The sequence below is a fragment of the Molothrus ater genome, chromosome W, assembly GCF_012460135.2.
Source record: "Molothrus ater isolate BHLD 08-10-18 breed brown headed cowbird chromosome W, BPBGC_Mater_1.1, whole genome shotgun sequence".
In the NCBI taxonomy this organism is placed as follows: Eukaryota; Metazoa; Chordata; class Aves; order Passeriformes; family Icteridae; genus Molothrus; species Molothrus ater.
Window position 1 is genome coordinate 3,422,345 of NC_050510.2, and position 16,003 is coordinate 3,438,347.

At 42.3% G+C, this 16,003-nt stretch overlaps 1 protein-coding gene across 4 annotated transcripts in view; it reads left to right on the plus strand.

The window, feature by feature from the left end:
• The first annotated feature begins 343 nt into the window (after nt 1–343).
• LOC118701528 (nipped-B-like protein) overlaps nt 344–16,003 on the plus strand; it is a 167,396-nt gene continuing 151,736 nt past the window's right edge. For all 4 annotated transcript variants that reach the window (XM_036406183.1, XM_054517780.1, XM_036406185.2 and 1 more), the window contains exon 1: nt 344–753. The gene's annotated coding sequence lies outside the window, so the exon portion shown is untranslated. The remainder of the gene's footprint in view (nt 754–16,003) is intronic.

Genomic DNA, 16,003 nt, shown 5'->3' on the forward strand with positions numbered 1-16,003 from the left:
ATTGTGCCCGCTACTGCTAGGCGAGGCAAGGCGGAGGAAATCACTCCAGCTGTAGCAGAGCTACGAAGGGAGCGGCAGGGAGCAGCGCAGTAACGGCGGCGGAAGCGACGCTAGTTGAGTGAGTAAGAAAGAGGAAGTTGTTGGTGTTTGGCGCCGGTGGAGGGAGTAATTCCTGAAGCTGCACTTCCGGTCGGCATTTTGTTCTGAGAGGGAGCGAGAGACACACATAGGGGATCCTTTCCTTTTCTTTCCTCCTCTCCTCCTCTTCTTCTTCCTCTTCCCGTCCCTCCCCCCCCCCCCCCCCCCCCCCCGGTACCGACTCACGGCCTACTCCGCTCAGGCCGTTCCCTCCTCCATTCTCCTGCACTCGCATGTACAGAGGGAGCAGCGGCCCCTTGGAAGCTGCCCTGCCCTCCCCTCCCCCACCCCTACCCGGCGGCTTGGAATGTGTCTCGGAACCGGTTTGGTTCGGCCCGTGTTGATGTTGTGAAGCAGGCTCGGGGGAAAAGGGATTTGTCTTGGCCGCTCACCCCCTGGCTCTACATGTTCGCTGCACTGAGGAGGAGACGGAAGAGGAGACAGCCCCCCTCCCGGCCCGGATTATTGTTGTTATATTATCTCCCATCCTCCTCCTGCTCCGCGGTGGCGGTGGCCGCGGCCTAGCAGCGGCGACAGCTCCTCTGAGGAGGGAGGGGGCGGATTTCTCTCCCCCTCTCTCGGATTCTCGTCGGATTCGGACGCCGATTTGCTCAGGTAATCCCCATTCATCTCCCCCTCCTCTCTCTGCCTTCTCTAGCAGCGGGCCGGGCCTTCCGGCCCAGCACTGCCGGGAGCAAAGGGGATTACCTGCTATCTGGGATAGAGGGGAGTAAGTGGTGACTGGAGGTGTTTATTTACCAGCCCCCCTTCCTGCTCGGTCGGGTCTGGGGGAGGAGATTAGTTCTTTCCGGGCTACCGCGAGGCCCAGGCCCGGCGGAGGGCGCAGGCCCGTCGGCCAGCGCATTCACTCCAGTTCGGGGATTAGAAAGACGAAGCGGTTTCTCAGTAACAGGCCTCAATCTGGAGAGGAGCAGGAGGAGGAAACAATACAATTACCCGCAAATGTGCACTGATCCTTTGCCATATTTACAACTTCTGAAGTCGGGGGCGAAGTAATTGGAGGAGTAGGGAAAGAGAGAATGTAAATACCCAAGAACAAAAATACCAGCTTTCTTCGCTATTACCTTCTCTTTTTAACCAACTCTGTTCCGAACATTTAAAACTTCGAAAGCACGTGGATTTATAATGTAGAGGTTTCATTTCTACATAATATAGCAATTTATTAGTGTGTTAATCGCTGATTATAGCATAAAGCTAGCGCTTGTGACATGATTGACACAACACGGATGCCCGCAGACCTAGAAAATACAGGTAGACAAGCATATTGTGTCTGGTACTCCACACAATCTCCATGTGCATATGCTGTATACATTACAGGAATATGTATTAAATGCAGATGAAATACTATTTTATACTCTTAACAAACAGAAAATGGGAGAGGGGTTATGTGTAGAGTGCTATGTTTATGACGTTTCAGGGGTCACGGTGAAGATGAGATCTTAGCCTAAGTATTTGAGAATCAATAGTAAATTAAGTGAAAAGTGAAGAACGTTTAAAAAGTGTCATTATTTCTTATCAGGCCATATTCCTTTGGCATCCTGAGGTTATTATTGGCTGTTTGTGTCCGTGATGTTTAAGTATGTAATTAGTTGTCATTTTAGCAGGTCAAATGTGTTTTGTAAATGACGATTGATTAAATGTCAGCTCTTTATTCATAAATGGTAGCTAATTTAGAGTAAGGTAAATCTTGGACTTACTGTGTGGTAGAGTTCAGAGTGTTATTAAAAGTTGAGGTAGATTTAAAATAAACACCCTGTGAACTAATAGAAATATTCATACAGAAATTACATAATTGAGGGAAATTTTAAGATACCAAGTTTCATACAGAAAAGAAATTTGTAAATGGCAAACAAGTATCGACATTACAGAATTTGTCTATTTTTCAGTAATTTTTTAGTTGTTTAGACAGATCTTGTAATAATAAGTGGTAATGAATTTCTGGTATATTGTGTTTAGAGTCTTATAAACTCTGCTATTGTGTCTTTGAGTACCCATATACTTGTTTAAAAGGGTGAAGTCAATATAGCTGTCATGTAGAAGGTGCGTTTTTAATGCTGTAAATTCATGTAGTACTCAGTAGTGTGTCCGTGATTTGTATTGGTCAGAGAGCAGTTTGAATTTTAAAAAGCCTGAAGATCCTGCTGATCCCCAATTCCTCCCTCCCTCCCTCCCTTTGTGCTGCCTGGTCCTGTTGAACACTGTTTGCAACAGGGCCTCAGGCCTATGTGTGTGGAGGGGAACCATTTACACTTTGAAAAAGCAGCTTTTTAATTTTAAACTTTGTTAATTGCAGAGGGAGCCATTAGTTGTGTCTAACTGCCTCTGTCTCTGTGTGTAGTAGCATTGCTGTTTTCTTTTGGTCCGTGGTATGCATAGAGGCCGAGTGTAACTGCTTTACAGGACAGAAAGTAGTTTTAGTTCTTGGGTAGTTTCATCATCAAGAAGGGACATGAGCTCATTTGTTTCTTTTGTCCACCCTTCATTTTAATAAAAATGGGTTAGCTAAGCCATTGTTTGAACTTTTCTGACTTATTTAAGGAGGTTTGCTTTAAATATATGTAAGAGCAGGAAATAAGCTACTGTAGTTATGTAGTTCCTGTCAAGTTTATCTTGCCTGGGTTGTGTTTATGATGTGCTCTTTTTTTCTTAAATCAGAAAGCATGCACTTTTCTGGTATGAAAAATAGGTGTATTTATAGAAGGAAACTTAAGATGATGCCTATTTGTAATGAGTTTTTTTTGTTTATTTGTTCTGAGTCATGTGTGGTTAATCCTGAATTAGTTGCACCATCACAGTTGTAATTTTTTTGGTCATAAAAATATATTTAGCATGCAGAAATACTTAATGTGGAAATGTTTATAACATGACTTATTTTTTGTCTAGATAGTATTTTTAGCACATTTAAAGAGTGTGTGTATGCGAAGCACGAACCATCACTTTCATACTCCTTTTGCCCTAGTGTTAGGAGTTTATGGTCTACTCTTTTATCACAAAAGTGAATTGCTTAAGGAGGATGTAGTTATTTTATTTATGTTATGGAAATACGAAATTAATTATTCTCGAGGTGTTAGTTGTAGCAATTATTTCAATTGAAAGAGGAAAATATTTTCTTCTTGTTATTTTTATTTTAGGCTTTTGACTACCGTGTACAGTTTGAATGTTTGTTGTGTACAGATTTTATTTCTTTACTTCTTTAAAACTTTCTTTTAAAGCTGTTTTTATACTTCTTTTTTAAAATAATTTTTTAACATTTTGATTTCAGAGAAACAGAACAGCATTAGAGAAGCAAAATTATACCCCTAAATAACTAAAAAAGTAAACATTGAAAAACTTTTTTTCATATTAAACTCTCTAAGTTGGGAGAAATTATAGAAAAAAATTGTAGTGCTTTTAGTATGTGTATCAGTTGGTTCTAAGTGTTTTTCCAATTGGAGATCTCAAAATTCTTTAAATGGTTAGATATTTTCTTTTTCAGATTATTTCTCTGTCTTGATTTGAAGCACTTTATTTCCTTAAGGCGTGTGTATGTGTAGACAGGAAATGCATTTTACAGGAGCAGTTAAAAAATGCTGGGCTGCAGTCAGGGACTCTGATAAGGGAACAGCAGACTAAAATTGCAGAAACAAACTTAATCCAGCTCTCTTCCCCGTACACTGGGCTTTTAACTACATTACTGTATTTCCCCCTTACCCTTCTGGTCCCCGTTCAGTGCTTCATACAGTGCATGGGGAAATCATAGCTGACTGGTATACTGTTATAACCCACTTGATATATTTGTTTTTCTTCATAATTGTGCAGCCTACTGCTTTACCTGCTGTATGCCATCCAAATAGTTAATGAATACTGAAGTGTTTCAATCTATGAATTTGTAGGAATGATCTCAAAATACATATCTGTACTTTACAAACATTGGAGGGTTTTTTTGCACATCTGTTAAATATTTTCATTTTACAGATGGAAGACTGAAACCGAGTCAAATAGCAAGTTAACACAAGATTTATAAGCAATTTTCAATTTGATATGCTTTATTCTTGAGATTTGTAGAGTTACTTTACAGCACTTAGGAAGTTCATAGCACTGTTTTCTTTGACTTAGTGGTTGTGAATGCCCTGCATTTCAACATATCAAGCTCATTGTTTCTCGTGGTGAATTCCTAAGAAATAGAGAATGGAGTTTTGCCAATGGCCTTAAAACATCTATTCAGTTTCAGCTGTCTTGATCATGCCAAGAGCTGGACAAGAATAAATTTTCTGTCCTGAAAAATTAAAAAAGAAATCATCTTCCATATTGTGAAGAAACCAAAATCTCCTAAAGTTTATCAGTAAGAACAGAGACAAGAACTAGATAGTGACCCAAATCTCACAAGTAATTAAAATGGTGTGTCTGCAATATTGAAAGCAATTAATTTCCAGCAGGAACTAGCAACCCTGAAGAGAATCCTAAGCATTGGTTATTGGCTGTAAGGAAAAGAACTCTGCCTCTTAAACAAATAATTGTTGTAGTTGGTGTAAACTGGTTGAATGGAAACCTCTGCAGCCTGGTGGTCAGACCGTTTAATTCTGATGTCAATTTGTTGTCCAGCTGTTGTATGGCTCTGTTAGAAAAGCAAGACTGTTCACAGGTATAGTAAGCATGTTCCTAACCAAAACATTGCTTTTGGGACATAGGAAATTCAGGTTCAAATGTCTAATCTGTATCAGACAGAGAAGTTGTTGAGCTTTTCTTCTACCATCTTTTTATGTTCTAAGCATGTGCTCCAGGCATGACCCAGAGCCTGTGGGTATATTATGGAACAGGTAGAATTTGAAATTATTTTTTTCCTTGTGATAGAAAATTAGTTTTTTTAAGAAGAGTTATTTTTTTACAAATTGTCAGTTTCCAGCAAAAGTTCTCTTGGATAGAAAATTTGTTAAAATTTATTTGATCTATTAACCATTTTATTCAATTTCCTTAGTAAAAAAATCTCCCAAAATGTCCCAAAGAAAGCATCTCCTTTTTTGTGTAACTCTGATTTGTTTAATGATGTATATGTTCTGCTATATATGAGGCAGGGATCCTGTGAATAACAAAAACAATATATGACTATTGAATAAATGACTATTATAATGCACAAGGGACTGAATTGTAGGTGTAAGTAACCATAATTTTCACATTTCTTAATACTTGAGTGCTTGGTTTTATAGTTCTGATTTTTTTTTCTATCTTTTTAAAAATAATGTAATTTATCAAGCTTCTTGAATGTAAACACATCTGTGATAAGGGTTGCACTGTCTCTCATGTTTGAGCTAACAATCTCTCCTCTGTGTTGACTAGGCACTCAGAGAGGATTAGGTAATGAGTTTTTAAAATTCTATTTTCAGATCTTAGGTTTTGATAGAGACTGTTCCACTGTCTTGTACATTATTTTCCATTTAATTATGCTGCTTCCTCTTTTTCTCTAGAAATGCTTTCTGGATATTAATGATAGGGGGTGTTGTGCTTTAAGCCCAGCTGGAAACTAAGCCCCACGAAGCTGCTCCCCTCCCTTCACCCCTTTGGGTGAGAGAGATAAAAGGCAGAAATTCTGAGTTAAGTACAATTTACTGGAAACAGCAATGAAATAAGAAAAATGAACCGTGACAGCATCAATATTAATAACAAAAGTATACAAAAAGAGGGTGATTTACATCCAAAAAATGCTCACCAAGCCTGAGCTGACCCAGCATGGCACGCCCCTGAGACAAAGAACAAAATTGCCCCCAGACCTTCTGCATGCATGTTTTTCCCCCAAGCCTGAAACAATGATAAACAATGGCTGACAAACCCTCTGGTTAGGACCAGCGTTACCCCACCGCTCCATTCACTGCTTGCTTCCCTTGGAAAAAGAAGAGAAGGGCTACAGACCTGCTGCACCACCTTTTTCTTTCCCTGAAGTCACGCCCCCTTCTTGGAAGTAAGAATCCTTTACTTCTGCCCCCTAGCAATGATGTGCATGGTATAAAATAACAACCTAGACATGCCCACATGGCTCCAGGCTTCCCCAGTCCTTGGCCAAAACTAGGACAGGGGAAAATTTAGAGATCCCTCATTGAATGCTGCATACAGTAACTACCTTTGCATGTGTAGAAAAAATAAGCTGAAACATGCTTTTTGCAGTCTATATAAGCTGGGAAAATTTTGATAAGACTAATAAGACTGTGGTGAGAACTCATGGACAGTGCCTTGTGCAGATCTAAAATCAGTTTGATTTTTAATTTTTTTTCCTGAAGAGAAAATTAAAAATCTGCCTGATGATTTGTCTGTTAAACTCCTAGTTCAAACTGAGACTGTTGGGTTTTTTTTTTGTTTGTTTGTTTGGTTTTTTTTAACTACAGTACATGCTAGGTGTGGTTTTGATTCTTTTTAATAAAAGGAAATGATTCTTTTTTTTTCTACTACTACTCCCAGTGATGATTTGTTATTCCTGGCAGGTTCCTTAAAAACTGTTATTGAGGCATAATCTGTAATATAGAAAAACTTCAGTATATCTTATGAAAATTTCACAGTTATAAGCAATTCCTAGCAATCTGTTCTATTATACTAAACTTTCATAGCATCATAGAATCATAGAATGGTTTGGGTTGGAAGGGACCTTCAGGACCATCTCATCCCAATCCCCCTGCCAGGGGCAGGGACACCTTCCACTGGACCAGGTTGCTCCAAGCCCCATCCAACCTGGCCTTGAACACTTCCAGGGATGGGGCAGCCACAGCTTCTCTGGGCAACCTGTGCCAGTGTATCGCCACTCCAATAACGAAGAATTTCTTCCCAATATCCCATCTAAAACTCTTTCAGTTTGAAGCCATTCCCCCTTGACCTGTCACTCCATCCCCTTGTAAATAGTCCCTCTCCAGCTTTCTTGCAGGCTCCCTTCAGGTACCGGAAGGTGCTCTAAGGTCTCCCCAGAGCCTTCTCTTCTCCAGGCTGAACAGCCTTAGCTCTCTCAGCCTGTCTTAATAGGAGATGTGCTCCAGCCCTCTGAGCATCTTCATGGCCCTCCTCTGGAGTCACTCCAACAGGTCTAGGCCCTTATGTTTGGGGCGCCAGACTGGAAGCAGTATTCTAGGTGCAGTCTTATGAGTGGAATAGAGGGGCAAAATCATGGTATCATTTAGGTTAGAAAAGACCTCTAAGATCATCAAGTCCAACCATTAACCCATGTCATGGTTTGACACTGGCACAATGCCAGTGCCCCCATGAGAATACCCTCTCCCTGGTTTCTGCTGTGAGATGTGACCAGGAATAAGCAAAGCAGGCCCCCACTTAGAAATAAAAAAAAAAAAATTATTAACTAAACTACAAGGGAAAGGGAAAAAAAGAAACACACAAGGAAAATGAAAACTTCACAAATACATCTCCTCCTCCTCCCCACCAAATTTCCAATACATCCATCCCTCAGATCACCAACTCTCAGTCCATCACCACCCTTTAGATAATCAATTCTCAGTTAATCAAGGAGTGAGGAGTCTCCCTTGTGCCATAGGCTTCCCCAGGAAACACAGTTGAGACCTCTTGTGTTTCCTGTCACATGTGGCACCACCTGGAGATCATTTGCCATCGTGACATCTTCATTCCATGCCCAATGCTCTCACCACTGCCCATGGACCAGAGCTGCTTCTAGGGTTTTCCTTTCAAGGGTGCTTTGTCCAGTTCCAAAAAAAGAGCACAGTCTCTCACTTTCGGGACACCTGTCCCCCCCAAATTCACCCCCTGGGGCCAAGGGGTCTCAAGAACAGAGATCTTCTCCTTCACTGAAGATCGAGGGCACCAACCACCACCCTTCTCATCTGTTGTCTCTGTTCATGCACTCCCATAACATCACTGCACTCCCTTGGCTCCGAGCCATTGCCTCCCCCCTAAATGCAGTCTCTGTGTCACAGGAAAAAAATTGTTCTGTCCATGGCTATACAAGAAAAGTCCAGCCAAAGGCCACTCCATCACCTCCTCCCACCTAAGATTCTTCTCTCGTGGCCCATTTCCTCTTATCTCTTCTCTATCTCTCTTCTCATTCAGCTCCAGGAGGATCAGCATTTGTAAGGTTTCCATCATCCAAGAAAAGGGTTAAAAATCTCAGTCTCTCAGTCTCTGCCTGTCCAGAACTCCCACGGCTGCCCTGCCAGGCATCTTCTCGCCGCATCCCCCCCACCCCTTCTTCTTCTCAGCCGGCTGCTATCAAATTTCAAGGTGGCACAGGCACCGGCTCTCTCTCTCTCTCCTGGGGGGGATGGCTGCCCGATGTCTCTTGGTGCTCCTCCACCCTTCCATCCTCAGGGCCCAGGCCTACCTCACCCGGCCGCATGGCTTCCCCTCCCCCGCCCAGCCGCAGCAGCTGGGCAGGGAGACGTCTGACCTGTTTCCCCGCCCGAACCCAAGAGAGCCTCCCAGGGGAAAGCCCTGCTTTTAACCCCGTGTTCTCAGAGGCGAATCAAATGTCCCAATGGCCACACCAGGTGCCAATATTAAAATCTGAGCACTCATTGGCCTGACCACAGCATCCCAGAAAACATATTTCCTGTCAAACCACCACACCCATCACTGCCAGGTCCACCACTAAACCATATCCTCAAGATCCACATCTACATGGCTTTTAAATGCCTCCAGGGATGGTGACTCTACCACTGCCCTGGGGAGACTTTTCCAGGGCTTGACAACACTTTCTGTGAAGAAATTTTTCCACATATCCAATCTAAACCTTCCCTAGACCAACTTGAGGCCATTTCTTCTTGTCCTATTGCTTGTTCCCTGGGAGAAGAGCCTGACCCCCACCTGGCTCCACCCTCCTTTCAGGGAGTTGTAGAGAGTAAGAAGGTCCCCCCTGAGCATCCTCTTCTCCAGGCTAAACACCCCCATCTCCCTCAGCCACTTCTTGTGCTCCAGACCCAGCTCCATTGCCCTTCTCTGGACTCGCTCCAGCACTACAATGTCTTTCTTGCAGTGAGGGGCCCAGAATTGGACACAGCACTTGAGGTGTGGCCTCACCAGTGCTGAGTACAGAGGGACAATCACTGCCCTGGTCCTGCTGGTCACACCATTTCTGATCCAAGCCAGGATGCCATTGGCCTTCTTGCCCACCTAGGCACACACTGGCTCATGTTCAGCTGCTGTTGCTCAGCACCCCCAGGTCCTTTTCCTGTGGGCGGCTTTCCAGCCACTATTTCCCAAGCCTGTAGTGTTGCAGGGGGTTGTGTGACTCAAATGTGGGACCTGGCACTTGGCCTTGTTGAACCTCATACAATTGGCCTTGTCCCATGGCTCCAGCCTGTCCAGATCCCTCTGCAGAGCCTTCCTGCCCTCCAGCAGATCCACACATGGGGATTATGCTTTCCCTTTTCCCGGCAGTGGGAACTTCACTGTATAGCCATGACTTCTCAAATATTATGGATAGTGACTTAGCCACTTTCTCTGCCAGTTCCCTCAGGACCCTTGGATATATCTCATCAGGTCCCACGGACTTGTGCACCTTCAGGTTCCTTAGATGTTCTCAAACCCGATCTCCTACAGTGGGTGGTTCTTCAGTCTCCTAGTCCCTGCCTTTACCTTTTGCAACTCAGGCAGTGTGGCTGAAGCACTTGCTGGTGCAAACTGAGGCAAAAAAGTCATTGAGTACCTCAGCCTTTTACATATTCTGGTTAAGCAGGTCTCCTGTTTCCTTCTGGAAAGGGCCCATATTTCTGTAGTCTTCCTTTTATCACCAATGTACCTTTAGAAGCTTTTCTTATTGCCCTTGATGTCCTTGGCCAGGTTTAATTCTCTTAGGGCTTTGGCTCTCCTAACCTGATCCCTGGATGCTCAATCTCTCTGTCTTCCTCCCAGGCTACTTGTCCCTGTTTCCACCCTCTGTCGGCTTCCTTTTTGTGTTTGAGTTTGTCCAGGAGCTCCTTGTTCATCCATGCTGGTGTCTTCTGGCATTTTTGCCCGACATCCTCTTTATTGGGATGCATCACTCCAGAGCTTGGAAGAGGTGATCCTTGAATAACAGCCAGCTTTCATGAGCCTCTTGTCCCTTCAGAGCTTTATCCCATGGACCTCTATGAAGGAGCTCCCTGAAGAGACCAAAGTCTGCTTTCCTGAAATCCAGGGCAGTGAGCTTGTTGTGTGCCCTCCTTGCTGCCCTAAGGATCTTGAACCCTACCATTGAGCTTCACATTCCCCACCAGCCCCTCCTTGTTGTCGAGAGCAAGGTCCAGCATAGCACCTGTCCTTGTTGGCTCCTCTGTCACTTGGAGGAGGAAGTTGTCATCAACACATTCCTGGAACCTCCTGGATTGCCTGTGCCCTGTTGTGTTGTCCCTCCAGCAGATGTTGGGGTGGTTGAAGTCTCCCATGAGCACCAGTGCTTGTGAATATGAAGCTGCTCCTATCTGTCTGTAGAGGGCCCCATTGGCTCAATCTTTCTGGTCAGGTGGCCTGTAGCAGACCCTCACTATAAAATCATCTGTCCCTGTCCTCCTTTCAATCCTGACCCATAAGCTCTCGGTCAGCTCCTCATCCATCTTTGGGCAGAGCTCCGTACATTCTAGGTGGTCATTGACATAGAGGGCAACACTGCCTCCTTGTCTTCCCTGTCCGTCCTTCCTGATACAGGCTAAAGAGCCTGTATCCTTCCATTCCAGCACTCCAGTCATAGGAGTCATCCCACCATGTTTTCATGATGCCAGTAAGATCATAGGTGTGTGCACGTCTCTCATTCTTCCTGTTTATTCCCCATGCTGCATGTGTTTGCATAGCGGCATTTAAGTTGGGCCCCTGATGAAGCTGGCTTACTGGCTGGAGTGCCTGGAATTCCTTGGTGTTGTCCTTCAGCTGCTCTCCTGCTGACATGAGATCCGTCTCCAGGCTCTGGGCATTTCTTGCTGGCATTAAACCGTTATGAGTGGGATGGCATGTTGTCCCATACCTTATCACTGTTAAACCTGATGTCCCCTTCCCCCATCACATCTAGTTTAAAGTTCTATCAATAAGCCCTGCTAGGTCCTGGCCGACAATCCTCTTCCCCCTTTGAGAGGTGAATTCCACCTTATGCCAGCAAGCCCAGTGCCATGTAGGCCACCCTACTGACAAAGAAACCAAAATTTTGTTGGTGACACCAGCCATGGAGCCATGTATTAATAGACAGGGTCTGTCTGTTTCTTCCAGTGTCTCTGTCTGCAGCTGGAAGGATATAGGAGAAAATTACCTATGTTGCACAATCCGTCACCAACCATCCCAGGGCCTTAAAGTCTCTTTTGATCACCCTCGGACTATGTGTTGCTACTTTATTGCCACCAACGTGAAGGACCAGTAATGGGTAGTAATCTATGGGCCAAACCAGGCTAGGAACTTTCCTGGTGACATCCTTCAACAATCAGAACCTCACACCTGTTGTCCAGAGGAATCTGGGAGGGTGAGGTGGGCAGGAAGGGCTTTCACTTGTTTCCCCAAGGAAGGACTTGCCTCTATTAACCCCTTTTGATCTACTGCCTTCAGCCTGGCAAGGGGAAGATACAGGACCCTCTTGATCTGGTTTATTTTCTGGTGGTTGTTCCTGGCTCAGGGAGGCCAGAGCATGGTTCCACCAGTCAAACTCCTTCTCAGTCTCTGATACTTAACCTTTTTCTACCTCCTCTCTCAGCTCCACCACCAGGCTGAACAGATCGCTCACCTTATCACACCTCACCCAGCTGTTGTCTCTACTGCTGTCCAATGACAGTGCCAGTCTCTGGCTCTCCCTGCAGCCTGAGACTTGGACGGCTGCATGTTTGTTTTTGTCTGTGTTGGGACATCCTTTCTGGCAACTGCAGAGGGCATGAGTCCCCACTGAGTGGTTACCATACCCAGGCTCCTCCTGAGACGGCGTTTGAACACCACTTGAGCTCTGGAGCTAGTAGGGGGACTGAGCCCTTCCTGCGCGTCCTGCCGTGCAAACTGCTGTGCCCCGCCCTGTTTGCCCACCTTGTTCGCAGCACTCCCTGGAGCCGTCTGAATATGCCGAAGTTGTGGCTCCTGCTGTCGCCGCTTACTGTGCCTTCTGACTTCCTCAAGTCTATCCAAAGATAAAAAAAAAACACCTTATCTGTTGATGCAGTGTTATTTTTCAGCATGATAAATACCAAATGAATACAATTAATAACAATCTTGTCAAATTTACTTAAATGTTTTTGACAAGGGAGAATCAAATGTCTCCTTTATTTGAAGAGCAGCCGTGAAAAACACTAAATGTTCTATTGTTGCAACTTATTAAGTATTTATTTAGGAGATAAATCAAGAGTAAGATGTCAATAAGATCTCGAAATAGTTTTGAGTTGCCTCTAATATTTGTAGAAACAAAAATGCAGCCTGTATTTCCAGTGAGTGGTAGTCATTGCCTTAAAAAAATTAATAGCAAACAGTTTCTGCTGTACAGTATGCTGAGATTATGTAAATTATTGTCTAAAGAGACAGTAATTAGAAGTGTGTGTGTGGAGGGGACATCACAAGAATAGGAATCTCTGGTTGAAGGCAAGTGAGAGATCTTCATAGGGTGTAGCCAGGTCTTCAGTACTGGTGATTGAGTGTGGTATCTAATCTGAAGAGGGGAAATTGAGTAGTGAAAAGATCTTGGGAATCAGGATGAGACAAAACAGGGCTTCCCAAAATTGTGGATTTAATTGGCATAATATGGAGTTATTGCTGATGGTCAAGAAAAAGGGTAAGATAAATCCATTTCATACCCTGCTCTCTACATACAGAAGTTATAGGACTTTCGCAGAACATACTAGGGAGAGAAAATAAGCATAGTAGTCTATGCAAAGAAGTCATCAGTAATGGCACACCTTTTATATGAATTGAAGCTTTGCTAGAAGTATCCATTCTCTTTTTCATTTACAGGTCAGTACATTGCTTAATAATTCTTAATATATATGGTAGAAATTTGAGCTTCAGAATAAAGCTACTTTCTTGTTAAGTGGTATATCTTGAATAAAGCACATGAGGACTTGTATTTCAATTAGCTTTTGATTGTTGTTAGAAGTAGTGACCTATGATGACCTAAAACAGAATGACTAATAATAATCTGTCACTGCTTTTTGAAGATCAGTATTCCTCAGTGGATGAATGGGATTGGAGAAATGTTTGCATTGTTTAACAAGAGGAGGCTGGCCCTATTGGTCTAGGCAAGAAGCTCTTATTTTTTTTCCTACCACTACTCCTTTTTAAGCCAAAAATTGTAGCTTAGTTATAAATGAGACATGTTTAAAAGCTTCTCTGTTTTTCAAAGTTTTTTCTGAGCTAACAGTTATGGGGAGCTGGTTTAATTTGAGGAACAAAAAATGTCATGTGATTAATTGAAGACTTGTAGGTACACAGTTTGTGGTAATTGGGAATGGGGCTGTGGGTGAGCCTCATCCCTAATGGGCTACAACTGTGAAAAGCAGGTGACAGTATTGAAAGCAATGAGACATGGAGTGCTGAGGTGTACTGACCAATCACAAAAGGGAACAGAAGGCACACAGGTGCATTGCATGAACATGAGTGGTATAAAAGGTTGGGCTTGAAGCCTTCTGAGGTGGTGTTGTGGTTTTCTGTAATTGTGTGATGATGCTATGTGTAGTGTGGCCATCTTAACTGTGATGCAACAAAGAATGTTCTCTTTTAAAAATTTCCCTAGATGTACTCAAAGTCTGAAATGGGTGCATGTAGGGATAGAAATTCATGTGTTGAAAAAAAAGAGTGAAGATAAAGCAGGAAATGATGAAAAATACTCTAAGACAATTAGTGGGTTTTAGATAGCAGTGAGTGGGGGAGGTTGGAATGAGTTTACCTGAAATTTAATAAGAACCCCCAAAGAACAAATTTGAAAATGAACTGTCAGAATGAAAGTTAAGGAGGCTGTGTATGTTTTGATTATATATAGATATATATCTGGTTACTTAAAAATGTGTGGCTAACGCCTACGCACTGAATGTTAAGTCTTCATCGCTGGACTTTATTAAGAATCTTTTTGATATTTCTTTTTTCTGTAGTCAGTGTGCTTTCATTGACTGCTTTCTAATAGTTGATATTCTGAACCTGCAGGTACAATTTTTATGTGGTCTTTTTTGGTGGTGTGTTTTTTGTTTCATCTTCTCTGAAATGATCCCTTATCTACCTGTAGCAGACTGCTAAAATTCCTAGGAAATGCACTGCAACTATCTGAATTGCATCTTGATTTAGACATGATGTGCTTCCTGCCGATCTCACTTTGACTTTTTATGAACACAGATGTATATTTACAAATACATATTAAATTTTGGGCATTTCTCGCTGGCATTAAACTGTTTTGAGTGAGATGGATTGAAGTTCCCCTCAATGTGGTTTAGTTTTAAAAGTGCCCCTATAGAAATAGCATCAGATATCAGCGATTAGATTTGCTGTACAGCACTCTAGAGGTTTTATTATGACATTCACCTTAATAGAAAGAATTCCGTTTAATTTCATGTACATGGTTATGATATAATATATTCTGTAAATCAAATTGTGTACGGGTTCATTAGTGAAGTTGTTTGTCAAATAATGCTTTTAAAACATACTTCTGCATATGTATTCCCTTCAGTGGGTTAAAATAGGTATAATTACTTGAAACTGCTCAATATCACCATTTGCTTCCTGAAATATGTTAGAATTGCAGTTGGAATTTCAATACGTTTGTCCCTAAATCTTAGGGTAATAAAATATGATAAAATATTTATTCACTGAAATCTATTATGAATTGGTGCACACAAGACTATTTAAGAAGCTTCTTTTTTCTTTTAATAATATGTAATAATTTTGTGGAATAGTTTTACCCTGTGAAGACCAATAATAGTTTTAATGATTGTCTCATAGTTGCTTAGCATTGTTCTTGTGGTTAATTATGATAAAACCCAAATTGTTGTTAAACATTTTATGAATCTTTGTGAGTTAAAGATGGTTTTATTTTTGGGGAGTGGGGTGTGTTTTGGCCCAGAGTGCTCATTGCAAAGATGTAGTGGTAGTCTTCCACTTGTGATTTGTTTTCAGTAACTTTCTGCATTCTGGACACAGTTTAACAAATTCAGTGCTCATGTAGCTTACATATTCCTCAGCGGTATGTTAATGTAGATGTTAATTAGCTTCAGATAATGTGAGAGAATTTTTATAATTACCTGTGTGAAAGGCATATAGATACTTTTCCACTGAAAAGGATAGAACTATGTTTGAAAATTTGCCTTAATATCTTTTAGAAATAAGAATCACCTACTCAGCAGCCAGTGTCTTAGAAGATGTGGAAAAGGATGTTTGCTGTCAGTAAACATTGGGAATAATTAGCATTGGGAGGGGCTTGAGTTCTTTGTTACATGAGCCTGGAAAACAAATGTAAATGAATATTTATATCCAAGACAAATTTATACTAACAGCAGTACTCTATATAGTACCAAACTGCTATTTCACATTATCTAATATTATCATGTGTGCCAAAGCATGCAGTCATGTCAAATGTATGGTCTGTGAAGGCCACTTGTGGTTTTACAAGCTTTAATTTATGGTTGTCCATGGCAACTGTTAAAGACAGAAAAAAGGGTGATGACTTGAGAATTGTCCCTGGATCATGTCCTGTGAGTTTAATGTGAAGAGTTTAATTTTTTTGGGAAAGATAAACAGCCTGTTCTCCCAAGAACAGATCTTTTCCTTGATGTTCTCATCTCAGTTGTGTGTTTTATCACAGAGGTTGGTGGTAAGGTAAGATATTACACTACTGGAAAACAGGAAAGGAACTCAATAGCTTGAAAGCCTGGGTGAATAGCTAGCAAAAGATAGTATCCCTACCTACGTAGGTGCCTCAGTGTCAAATGAAAAAAGATGGGGAACTGAG